The 12582-nt window shown below is 51.3% G+C and overlaps 1 protein-coding gene across 2 annotated transcripts in view; it reads left to right on the top strand.

Moving 5' to 3' along the window:
* LOC105467459 (transmembrane neural differentiation associated intracellular calcium regulator) overlaps window positions 1–12582 on the top strand; it is a 49537-nt gene that overhangs the window by 7521 nt on the left and 29434 nt on the right. The window contains exon 3 of one of the 2 annotated variants that reach the window (XM_071099646.1): window positions 10485–10610. The exons of the other annotated variant lie outside the window; for it this stretch is intronic. The gene's annotated coding sequence lies outside the window, so the exon portion shown is untranslated. The remainder of the gene's footprint in view (window positions 1–10484; window positions 10611–12582) is intronic. 2 annotated transcript variants of the gene reach the window in all.

The raw sequence follows: 12582 nt of genomic DNA, 5'->3' as shown, positions 1-12582 counted from the left end.
CTAGAGGGGCGTCACCCTCTGCCCTTTTTAAGGGGTCTGTTCAGAATCTGGAGGACTTAGCTGTTGCAGACTTGGAGGCACACGAGGGCTGGTGGGGAGAGCCCAGGCTGGGAGGAGGTGGCCTTCTCTCTCCTCTCACCTTGGTGCCTAGGGCCAAGCCACCCCCCACCTCTGACCCTTCTCTGGTTTTAAGTGCAAAGATTGGGCCACTGTAGGTTTTTTCCAAGTGTGATCCAGGTACCACTTCCGTGGAAACACCAGGTGAGCTTATTAAAATGCGTACGGGTGGACCTTGCTGCAGACTTGCTGAATTAGAACTCCTGGGGATGGGGGGCTCAGAATCTATACTTTTAACACACTTCCAGGTCACTCTCATCTTGGGCGGGCACAGTGGTGTTTGAGAATCACTGGTTCTCACAGGTGGCGGATCAGTAATGCCCCTCCCTGCTCTAAAGGACTCAGAATGCGGCACTCACCCCCATGCTGGCCATTCTTCCCACCTTCACCCACCACTGTGCTGTCCGAGTCCCTTGACCCTCTTCACTGTGCTTGCCGCTCCTCCTCCTCTGCGCACTACAGTTTGCTTCCCATATGGTAGCCAGAATGGGCCTTTTAAAGGATCTCATTTCTCCTCGACTGGGAGAGCTTCAGTGCCCCCTGTGCCCAATAGCCAGGGACCTTAAGGTGACCCTCAGGGCCCTGCATGATCTGGCCCTCCATCTCACCTCCTCACCCACCACCTGCCCCCTTGCCTCCCTCTTCATGCCACAGTGCTAGAACCCACTCTATTGCCAGGCGTTCACTCCGAGGAGCCACAGGACCTGGGGACTGGCAAGGCAGGGTGCCAGCCCCAGTAGGTGGGGCACAGCGCTGTGAAGCTCTGTTTTCCGTCCCGCCACCACGCTGAAAACCCCTGCAGACTGACACTCTTAAGCCCAATTGGGCAGATCTGTTTCTGGGCCTGCCCACCACCATAGTAAAAACAAATTTCAAAGCAGCTCTTTAATTCTGGGCACCGTGTTACAGGGTGACTCATCATGGGACTGCATTGTCCAAGTGGCTCTAGAACTTTTTTTCAGAGGAAGTTTCTGGGTATAGACTGCAGCCCTCTTGGGCTGAACTGTTAACTCAGCCACTTTTGATCCCAGGGCCCTGTCATCCCTCCTTCTCTTCTTTCCACAAATATTCACAAGACACCTGCTACATCCAGGCACTGCGGTCCCCGCAATATGTGTCTGCGTGGTTGTATCTCCGACTGCCGCTCTTGCTTACAGATGAAATGATGTGGTCTGGAAAGTATTTCTCTGGCCTTTTTTTCCCCTCCTACCGAGAAATAGTTGCTCTGGCCTGTGTATCAACAGTAGCCCTTTTGGGGCCTAGGTTAAGCAAACTGCACTCGAAAGTATCAGTCCCTTGGCAGCTAGGAGGGAAAGATGGACTGTGTTGTGAGATTCCCCTCCGAGGCGAGCTGAGCGCGACACTGGAAGATCTGTGGGGTCTCTCAGCTGGGACGCATGCTCAGCGTGTGGGGCCGGGGCTTGGTTTTCTGAAAGCCAGCCTGCCCAGCAGTGCAGACGAGTGAAAAAGGCCAGGACAACTTCAGACCCTTTTGGGTCTGATGTTGCAGATGCTTTACCTTGAATCGTAAGGAGGGAAGCATTTTCATTCTCGGCATCATTCTTCTTTGGGATGCTTTCTGTGGACACGTTGACCAAGCCTTCACTGAGAGGCCATTAGCAAAGTGGGGTGGAGGATGAAGGTAGAGATGTTCCCTGCCTTTTATGGATTCAGAGACAGTTGGGGAAAACGTGCTACGTAACTACCTGTAGCCAATTAGAGTGATTGACATGTTCCGAGAAGGCAGAGATGGGAAAGATGGGTTTGGCCAGGGGAGGGTGGAGGCGTTCAACTGGAGTCTTGGGAGATGAGAAGGAATTTCTTGAGCAGAGATGAGCGGGAAAGGCACTCTAGGTAGGAGGGCAAGTGTGAGCAGAAGCACAGAGGCCTGTTTATCAGGGAGAGGGGACTGTGTTGTAGGTCTGTAGAGTCAGGCTGAGGCCATGAGGCAGAGACAAGGCTGGGTCACTCCTGCTTAGATGGGAGTGGGTCTTGAATGCTAGATTAAGGAGGGTTCCACGTCTTACAGGTGACAGGGAGCTGTGGGAGGGATTTGACTGAGGATTCGCATTAAAAAGATAGCTGGTAGCCCTTGTGTGACCTCCCATACCCTCTATATTATAGGATAGTGAAGATGTGTAAAATCTTCAAGAAGAAATACTGTGCGGGAACAAGCATGGTTGTCCCTGGTGTAACCTCAGGCACCGTTTCTCTGATTGCAGTGTCTTTGCTTGTCTGTATCTATTGACTGATCCTCTGGGCCCTGCTGCCCAGACCCCAACTCTGCCAACTCTGCTGAGGCTCGGAAGGAAAGCAAGGTAGCCGCTGGCTTCAGCACTTGCTGCCCAGCCATCGTGGACTCTAGCCAACAGGAAATGGAGCGGGCAGTGTCCCAGCCTGATTCACCGAGCCGTGGGTCTCCCTGTGCCTCTGCAAATACATTCAGGCTGCTCCTGGCCTAAAAACAATGCTCCCAGACTTACATCCACAGCTGAGAGAATCCAGGGCACACATTGGCCGGCCAGCTTCCCTGAGCTTCCCCCAGCAGTGGGCTCAGTGGGTGGGAAAGGGGGTCACAGTCAGGAATTAAGGCATGTGCCACTCAGTGACCATTTGCTTTAAAATCCACATGCTTGGCAGGGCTGGTGACTTTTGCAGAGCTGGCTGGACAAAGGGAACATGAAGAAGGGAAGAGTGTCTCAGGGTCATGGGTGGTTATACTACCCTTGACCTTCACTTTCTTATTGCTAAGGAGGAGAGAGAGAAAAAGAGAAAAAGCATGTTCCACAAGCCGGTGGGCAAATTCTTAGCTGGTTTCTGTGGAGTGTGGGCCTGGCAGAGAGCCCTCTTCATTACTGGCTGACTGCCAGATGGTGCCAAGGGCATGGCATCCTGGGCAGTCAGCCTCCTGGTGAAGATTGCCACCCTCTGGAGGGTTCCTCACCCCAGGACGTGGGCCTGGGAAGGGAATGCAGCTCCGCCCTCCATGGGTCCCATTTACAGGTCAACAAATTGAGGCCAAGAGAAGCGAAGTGGAATTGTGGCCGAGCAGGACATCAAATCTTTCTGGAGTCGGTCATGATCCTTGAGGCCAGCCAATGTCCAGTGCCCACTGCTGGCAGAGTCCACCTGGAAATGGACAGTTTGTCTTCACACTGCCTTGCTGCCCACCACGCACGGAGGACGTAGCTTTCTCCTTGTTCATCTGTCTTCCCTCTTGGAACCCAGGCCCAGAGCCATGGGGCTGGGCAAGAACCCTAGATGTCTGGCCCTTTGTTTGTTTCTTGGTTTCTGAAGCTTGTGTGGAAGTTGAATGCAAGCAGAAAAAGGAATTCAGTAGCAAGTTATCAGAGTAGATTAGAATGGTTGTCAGGATCTGGGCATGGAAGTCGATGGGGCTGAGTTCTCTGTTTGGAGCTCTAAGGCTCCTGAAATGCAGCATCAGGTGCTGGGAAAGCCTTTCATCCTGGTTCTCAGAGCCCCTGGTGCACACTTACATACATACATAAGTTTAACCCAAACCATCTCGTGAGATCATCGTCGCTGGCTCCATCTCCTTCTCTCAACTATCTATTCCCTGGATCCTCAGTACCTGGGGCGAACCTTGCTTGGCACCTGGAAGTTACTCCTGGCCTGTTAGTGACCGGACGGAGCATGCATTGTGCAAAGGGATTTGTGCAGCGGTCAGTCTGGCTGAGCTTTTGGGGCAGCCTGGCGCTCCTGACTGTTTCTCACCTTACCAAGTAGGTTCTCCTAAATGCATGAGAAGCTGATGACAACTCTGCTGGCTGACTTCAAAACAGTAAAACCTTCAGGGCTTTATTAGGCAGATCTATAAGTACAGTTCCTGCTCATAAAATGCATCCATCACAGCCCCATGGAACATAAAGGAATTGTTTGCAAACTTTCCCAGGTTATTACCCCCAAACTTAGTAAATATATGTATTGGATAAATAATCTTGGGAGGCCCATAAATTATTGCAGTTTCGGACAGAACTAATCTACCTGCTGGCACATTTCATAGGTTTCACCACCTTATTGACTCTCATTTTAATGAAAGAGGAGAGCAAAGCTATAAAAACTATCCTCTTGGGTTAGGGACCCGACCAGATGATGGATGACAAAACAGTGTAGAAAATGTATGAGTTCTGTGTGGTTATTCAGGGTAATTATTATTAAGACATTTTGAGCATCTGACCTCAGTTCCTTTTGTTTTCCTGGGCAAGGACCTAGTACCTCCCAGATTCTGCTGCACTTGGCTGGCGACTCTCTGTGCCTACAGTCTCACCATTGGAATGGCAGTTCTTCAACAGGATTTTGATGGCTGTCACAGTCACTTTGGGGAACATGCACCTTTTATTTGAAGCTGTTCTTTGAGTCAGATTGTGAGGCACTGGACAGACCTGGATTGAAATCTGAGCTTATCCTCTAACTCCCTGTATGATTCTTGGACAATTTGCTTCAGCCTTTGTGAGTCCTATTTTCTCTTCTGAAAAATGGGCATAATAACAACAATTAATGGTAATCCCAGCTTTGATTAATGTTTACTGGGTGCTTACTGGGGTGGGGACCCTGTGCAATAGGTCCTTTCCATGGATTCGTTCACTGAATGTGTACAACAGCTTGATAAAGGAGTTACTTTTATTATTCCCATTTTACAGATGAAAATACTAAGCCCTCAAGTATGTATTGGTGCATACGAAAACGTCTCAGATAGTGGTTTTGAACATGGGTAATCACTTATTTCGCTCAGCTAGGTGACCTTGCTGCGGGGCTCGTGTGAGGTTGCAGTCAGACTGGCTGGGCTGGAATCACCTGCGAGGCTTCCTCACTCGAATGTCTGGCACCTGAGCGAGAAGGGGGGCACAGCCTAAGGGTGGGAGTGGGGAGGCTGGCACAGCTGAGACTCTCCATCGCTCTGTGGACGCTCCGTGTGACTGGGTAACTGTACTGCCTACCTGTAGCCTAGGGCTCCATTGCCCCAAGAGAGAGCAGGCAGTTGTAGGAAGTGGGGGTGTCTGTATCCTCTTTGGTGATCGAGCCTCACAAGTCACATAGTATCACTTCTGGCGTGTCCTTAGAAGCAAGTCCCTAAGGCCAGCCCATATTCAAGGGGATGGGGGGCAGTTAGACTCCATCCTCTGACGGGAGGGGTGCCGAAGGGTGCCAGTATGTTTTCAGCCACCACGGAGTGCTCAGGTGCCTTACACGAGGTAGACCATTGCAAGGCAGCACACTGGGGTTTCGGATCCTGAGCACGGCCGTCACCCCGCTGCAGTGTAAAGTGTGAAGCACCACAGGCCCCGTGAAATGGGACCTCTGTAAGCATGTGAGCTGTTTCCCCTTCCGATGTCCTTTCTGAAGAAGGAAGCAGAGCTGTGTGCGAGTCCAGCTGCGGCTCCTCAGCTTCAAAGAGGCCCTTGGTACCAACCCTTGGGGCAGACCATCTCCCCTCCCCTGCTGTCCCTGGCCTCCCTTCTCTTCACCCGGAGCCACCTTCTCACTTTCCTGGGTCCTGGGCAATTCTGTTTTCATGGGCCTCTTCCTCCATAAAAAGAAAAATTAAAACTTATTTCTTAGGACTGAGCTGATATTAAAGATGAACATATTAATGTTATATATTAAAACATTTTCTTCTACCCAGAAGTTCGTTGTTTTCCTTCTGATTTTAAATTGGAACATTTCTGTGGGCCCTGGGCACTGTGCCTGCTGCATCTGAAGGAGAATTTGGCTTGCCCTTCCCCCTCCACCCCTCCCCGCCTCCTCTCCCTCCCCCTCCTCATCTTCCGCCTCCACTATTAACTTTTCCGCTGGACCACCACTTAGTAGGCTGCTCTCCTCTCCTACACTGTGAACTTTCAGGTTCTTCGAACCCTGGGCAAGCCCCGTGACTGGGAGCTGACTGTTCCCGGTAACTCTGGCTTTCCTGTTTCCTGGTCCTTCACCAAGGGTAGACTTCCCTTGTGAGGAGGAACTTAAGCAGGAACTCATCTTCCCTGTAAGCCCACGGAGCTGTCACCCCCGTCTGGCTTCTGGCTGGTCTCTCAAAGCAGAGCACCGGAAGGGCCTCCCTTCCTGTGCACCTGCAGGGGTGGTGGCAGCGCAGGGATGGCTGCTCTCCTGGCTCTTGTGTCTGACGCCCCAGCCAGCCCATCCATCCATGAATCCTCCACTCAACCATTTAGGAAACAGCTTTTTACTGGTGAGCATTTCATGAGGGCTATCTTGTCTCCTTCCTCATGGAATTTAGAGGGACACAAAGAAAAAAAAAACAAACAGAAAACCTGACAAATGATTCTAAGCAATGGGAGATGTTTTTCCCCAAGGAGTGGGGTCTCACTCTGTTGCCCAGGCTGGAGGGCAGTGGCTATTCACAGGCGCAACCATTGCACACTAGAGCCTTGAATTCCTAGGCTCAAGCAATTCTCCTTTTTTAGCTTCTCAGCGATGGGAGATTTTTTTGTAAGAAATTGGCATTTCATGGAAATTGAAGCAAGAAATGCATTCTGGCTTCATGAAGGAGAAATGAAGCCATCAGTGACCAGGATGTCTTCCTTCCTCTCTGTCTGGAGCCCCAGGTCTCACCATCTAGTACCCTTTGTCTCTAACTTTCCTTTTCAACTTTGGGTTTTTCTGCTTGTCCTCTGAGCATATGGCCAAACAATGGTCACCCTAATATGGCAGCCCCAACCCTACATTTGTGTGGCCCTAAAGCTCACTCCGTCTCCCCGGGGCCTAAATTCCCAGGAGAGAAGTAGAGTGCCCTGGCTTGGTGAGGAGCCCTCTGCTCTAAACAGCTGTGGCTGGGAGGTGGTGTCACATGGTAGGGAAAGCTGTCCCTCGAGGCTGTCACTGGGATAGGTTCCCCAGGTAGGGTGTGCAGGAGGGGAGAGAGAAATAGCGCGTTCCCCACGCCTTTGCCTCAAAACCAGTTCCTGGTTTAGGGTGGTGGTTGCCAGCCTTTTGATGTCCACAGAAGAGGATATTTGTTTAGTTGGGAAATTGGTATAAGATTGCCCAGTTTTAATCTGCCGTCTCTCATCAGCATGTGATAAATAATTTAGAAAACAGGAAGATCTTAATATTAGAATTGTAAAAGTGTTTTAAATTTATTCATTAATCAAATTAATCAAGTGTAATTAAATTAATCAGTGTATTGTTCTTGGTTTTCCCATGTCACCACTGACAGCTGAGACTTTGGTCATAGAGCTGAACCGGTCTGTGGGCTTACACCGGGCCCCACAGCACTCGGAGTCCTCAGAGATCATTTTTAACAATAATAATGCAACCCAGACAGGAGCAAAAAGAGTCGACCTGTGTCTGGAGCCTGCTGAAGTTGGGGGACAGGGAAGCGACATGATCTAGTCTGTGATTTAGAAAGAGCCCTTCAGCCATGGGGAGGTTGAACTAACATTCACAAATTAGAAATCTGTGCTGGCAAACGCTTTTAAATAGAGCAAATGTTTGGCATAGGCAGACACACTCAAAGTGACTGATTTCTGAAAGTGCATCCCCGTTCAGAAGCTAGAGCCAAGGTCCCACCTCCTCGGGGGTTTTCCCTGGAGCTTGAAAGGAACCTGTCACTTGCCCACCTCTGAGTCTGAAGACACAGACTGGCGGCAGTCGTGTTCATGACGTCACCTTTGACGGTTGATTCCTCTTTTGGAGAAAACCACTGGCTTTTGGAATAATTTTCACCCTCTCTCCGCAAGAGCCCTGCGATTCATGTAAGTTCTGTTTATAAAGCCCCTTCATGGGCACAGGTCAAATTTAACAAGTGTGGAATAGGTGGGCAAGGCTTACTGGCCCAAAATGGCAGATGAGGAAAAAGGCTCAGACTCCCTCAGGAGCCTGCCCAGGGCCACACAGCTCCTAAGAGATGGAGCAGGAATTGGACCAGAGTCTCTGCCGCCAAGTTCATCTCCCTATTACTATACACTCGCTACACATGCCGCTGAGAGGCTGTCCCTGATCTTGGCTCTGTTGTCTCTTATGTGTCCTAGCTGGGTGCTTAGTCTCCTAGGGTTGCCATAACAATACCAAAAGCTGGGTGGATGGAGACAACAGAAATGTATGGCCTTGTAGTTCTGGAGATGGGAAGCCTGAAGTCCATGTGTCAGCAGGGCTGTGCTCCATCAGAAAGCTCCAGGGGAGGGTCCCTGTCTCTTCCTGGTTGCTGGTGCTTGCCCACAATCCTTGGCATTCTTGGCTTGTAGCTGCACCACTCCAGCCTCTGCCCCTGTCTTCGCATGACCTTCTCCCTGTGTGTCTGTTTGTCTGTGTCCAAATCCTCTTTTTCTCTTATGAAGATATTAGTCATTGGGTTTACTCACCCTGACTCATGTGACTAGATTTTAACTTAATTGCATCAGCAAAGATGCCATTTCCAAATGAAGTCACAGGTACTAGCGGTTAGGACTTGAGCATATCTTTTTGGGGGACACAGGTCCCCTATGACACTGAGACACTGCCAGGGGGCCCGTAGTGGACCATGCTCTTACCCAGAAAGTTCTGTGCCTGGTCAGTGTTCTTCCCTCCCTGGGTTCTCCTCAGTCCCCTGCTCAGGCCCATGAGATGCTTCCAGTAGGGGCTGTGCTCATGAGTCCCTCTGCCAGGAGGGGCATGAAGTCAGCTGCTGCCAGCCTGGGGACGGGTTGTGCCGCTTTCGCATCTGTTTGAGATGCTGCCAGTGCGTGGCCTCAGTGAGTGGGTGGCAGTGCAAGCACAGTGTGTGTTCCGGGGAGCGGGGCCACCTCTGGCTGGAGGTGTCGACTTCCTCAGGGCTCCTGGCAGCACCTGGTGCATTACTGGTCAGGGTATCATTTTGACCTCAGGGTGGCCAAGGAAGCTATGTTTAGGGAAGTGACATGGAGCTTAGACATTCGAGCTGGCCTGGTTCTTTTTCCCCCACCAGATGACAAGCGTCTCTAGGGCAGGGATGCCTGGCCATCTCTATGTCCCCTCCAGCAGTTTCAGGCTCATGGGAGCTGCCATGTTTCTGCAGCTTTAGTCCCACATTGCTGTGACCCTGTGAGGCTCCCCTGGGCAAGTCTCTTCACTCTCTGAGCACCCTGCAGGGCTGCTGTGGGCTTCCATGAGATGATGCATATTAAAACCATGCACGACTTGAAAGGCCTCCAAGTCCGCAGCTTTCCTTATTATCTGGGAGATGCCTCAGGACGAAGTGGCAGGACCTGATTGAAGAATACGGTTGAAGACAGCACCTCGATATGTCTGGTGGTGCAGGGATAGGTGGCCTTGTAGCCCCAGTGAGAGCCACTTATAGGAAAAGGTGGTAGATTTGGGCAAGGAGGTGGCCCCTCCAAAAACCTGTTGCAGTTTCAAGTGAATTTCTGAAGACACGTCAAGTTTTAGGTGTGCTGAGTCTGCAGTGACCATGGCCAATGGGATGGGAAAATTTTCTCACTAGAGACCAGTGAGAGGGAACATGGACTCTCCAGAGAGTTTCATGAGCGTCCCTGCCAAGGACTAGTGGAAACCCAAGCGGGTGAGGACAAGGATAGTGGGAGAGGTGGGAGGCCACCTGGGATCTTGGAAAAGAGGAAGTTTCCTTTTGGCAGCATGGGAAGCAGCCTGGGAAAGCCCGGGTTGCAGGATGGGAATCCAGGGTTTTAGCAGACAGGAACCTGGAGCAACCTGGCTGGGCAGTGCTGTCGGCAGACCTAAGAATATTGACTGCTTGGCCTGTAAAGGAAAAGTCTGTTGCAAAGTGGGATTGAAAGTGGCCAGAAGCCAACGGGGAAGGGACCGCCCTCACTCCTTATGGCTCTGAGGGGTTGGGTCTGTCCTCAAGTCCTGTGTGTGGCCCTGATTCCTAAAGCTACCTGGCTGCTCCCTGAGAGCAGGAGCTGCTTTCTGAAAGACCATGGATCCTCCCCCACCCCCGCCACCCCCGGCAAGCAGCCAGCGGAGTGCCAGGGGCATAGCACGTGCTCAGTTAACGAGAACCGACAAGACCCGTTGCCAGAGGCGGCTTTTGCTCCGCTGCTGGAGTTCTCAACCCAACTGTCTATGAGAATAACCTTTCCAGGAGCATTTGAAAAGTACTCATGCCCGGGCCTCCTCACTCTGTATTAATGTTGCAGTTGGTCTGAGCTGGAGCCTGGCACCAGGCATTTTCAAAGCTGCGCATGGATGCTGCATTCATTATTAAGATTCACCACCAGCTCCGAATTGTGGCTGCACTATGTGGGCACGTGCCCGGTCTTTCTGGGCCTGTTCAGTCATTTGCAAATAGCCTTGCAGAAATATACATGGTGGGTCCCATGTGTGCCTGGCACACAGAGGCACCCTGGCTAATGCTGATTCAGAGTCGCAAGACGATTTTGCCCTGTTTTGGAGGGTAGCTGCCCTGTGGAGATGACTGCTCAGAGGAGCTGGCAGCTTTCCAGAAGAGAGAAGAGGAGCAACCATTGCCGATTGGATCATCCAAGCTGGGGTAGCGTCTGTCTGGCTGTGAGTACTGGTTTAAGGTGAGCATTAAGGTCCCGTGGGATGTCAAGAGTGTTTGAGGAGAAAGAACGCATCTTCTTGGTCTAGGTCGCCTTTCAATGAAAAAATGCCATTTTGTCAGAAATTCCCCTCTTGGGGGATCAGGCCGTGCATTTGATGTTAACGAGCTCTCGTTGAACACACGCTATGTGCTGCATCTGTGCAAGGGCTTGGGGACCCCTAAATGAATTTGACAAATTAGACAAAGTCATGCCCTGTTGGAGCCCAGCGGCTTTCGGGTCCCCCTTCCCCAGGCACCTTAACCCAGGACAGCCACACTAGCAGGAGGAGGGCGGGGAGGGAGAGATTCACACATGAGGGTCAGGATTTGAAATGCTGATGAAGAACGGGGTTTGCGGGGCCCTTGTCAAGAGTTCTGCTCGTCGAAACATTTTTTTCTTGGTATAAACTGTTCCTAATCAACTGAGAAAGGTGATTTGGAACCAGGCCCATGACCTTCTGCAGGTGCTGAGCTGTAGGGTCTATAGATTGTTGGGATGTTACATAAAACAAAAAGCCCCTAAGGCCATGCCTGGAAGAGCAGGCTTTCCCACAGGTCAGCCTCCTTCTCTGCATATTGCAGAGCTTCAAGAGATCTTAAAAGAAAGGACTCTTTTAAGCAAGGGTCAGATGGGATTAGGATGACACACAGCGAAGGTGTAGATGCGGTTGCAGTGAAAGAGAGAGTGAGGACCCAGAGACCTCCTGTCCTCAGCCACAGGCGGCTTCCTCTTGGAGTCCGCGGCACGTGCATATTGGTGCTGGGCATCCCAGCCACACGCTCCTGCTGGGCACCACCTCTCTCCTGGTGATAGGTTGGAGCTGATGGCACAGAAATGGCCAAGGCAGGGAGTCAAGCCAGACAGCCAGCATCTCCAGAGAATGGTGACAGATGCTGTCTGCCAGGTAAGTGCGGGAATTGCAGAACCAGCCTTGAAGCTGGACGAGGGTCATACAAGGTGTCCCAGAGAGGGGACATCTGAGCTGCATCCTAAAGGAAGAGTAGCAGTTAGCCATGTGCAGAAGGGTAGTCTAGGCAGGAAGAACAGATGTGTCTAACCCAGGAGGACAGCATGGGCCAGTGGGAGGAGAGCATGGGCCAGTGGGAAGGGCAGGAAGCTAGGACTGGGCAAGATAGAAAGATGTGCCTGCTGGTTTGATAGGGTGAGGGAAGTGTGGGGCCCCATTTTAGCTCAGTAGTCAAAGACCTGAGTTCCAGCAAAGCACACATGTGTGCATGTTCTTAGAGTGTGTGTGTGGTGTGTGTGTGTATGTGTGTGTGCATGCATGGGAGGAAAGGGAGTGGAGAGTTGTCAAATGAGGCAAGCCAAAACCCAGGCAGTGGGATGGTCATGTTAACATCTTTTACAAGGGAGTTCCCAACACATCCTCCAGGATCATGGTTCACTCATCCTCACATTGCTGCAAAGCGGGAATTTTACCAATTATTTAAAGCCCTTCCAAGGGCTTCCAGGGTCTCTGATCTTCCTGGCATAACTCTCTGGCATCTCCCTCACCCTCAGTGCCCTGTGCCCCAGACCTTGGGAACATGTTTCAGGCCCAGTTTTTTCTTCCTTTGAGCCATGGCACGTGCTGTTGCTTCCACTGGAACACTCTCCCACTTCTGTTCCTCCTTCAGATCTTAACCCGCAGTTGCAGTCTCTCTGACCCTGGTCCCTCCCACTGCAGGCTGTGCTCCTGTGTCTCTGGGCTGCTCCACCACACAGTGCCTGCCCATCATAGCATCCACCACCAGGTGGCCTTTTCCTTGGTAGGTTCCTTACAAGCATGCAACATGCTTTGTGCACCTCTCAAATCTTCAACACCTTGCGTGGTACCTGGCCCCAGGTGGGCACTTGGTCGCGTATTTGTTAAATGATTGAATCCTTTAGAAAGCCCAAGCTCAGCAAGGTTAAGAAACGTTTCTGTCAGTGAATAACAGAGTGGACATTC

Source organism: Macaca nemestrina, chromosome 7 (genome assembly GCF_043159975.1).
Source record: "Macaca nemestrina isolate mMacNem1 chromosome 7, mMacNem.hap1, whole genome shotgun sequence".
Taxonomy (NCBI): Eukaryota; Metazoa; Chordata; class Mammalia; order Primates; family Cercopithecidae; genus Macaca; species Macaca nemestrina.
The sequence above is the reverse complement of the archived record's forward strand: the minus strand, read 5'-3'. Positions and strand labels throughout refer to the sequence as shown.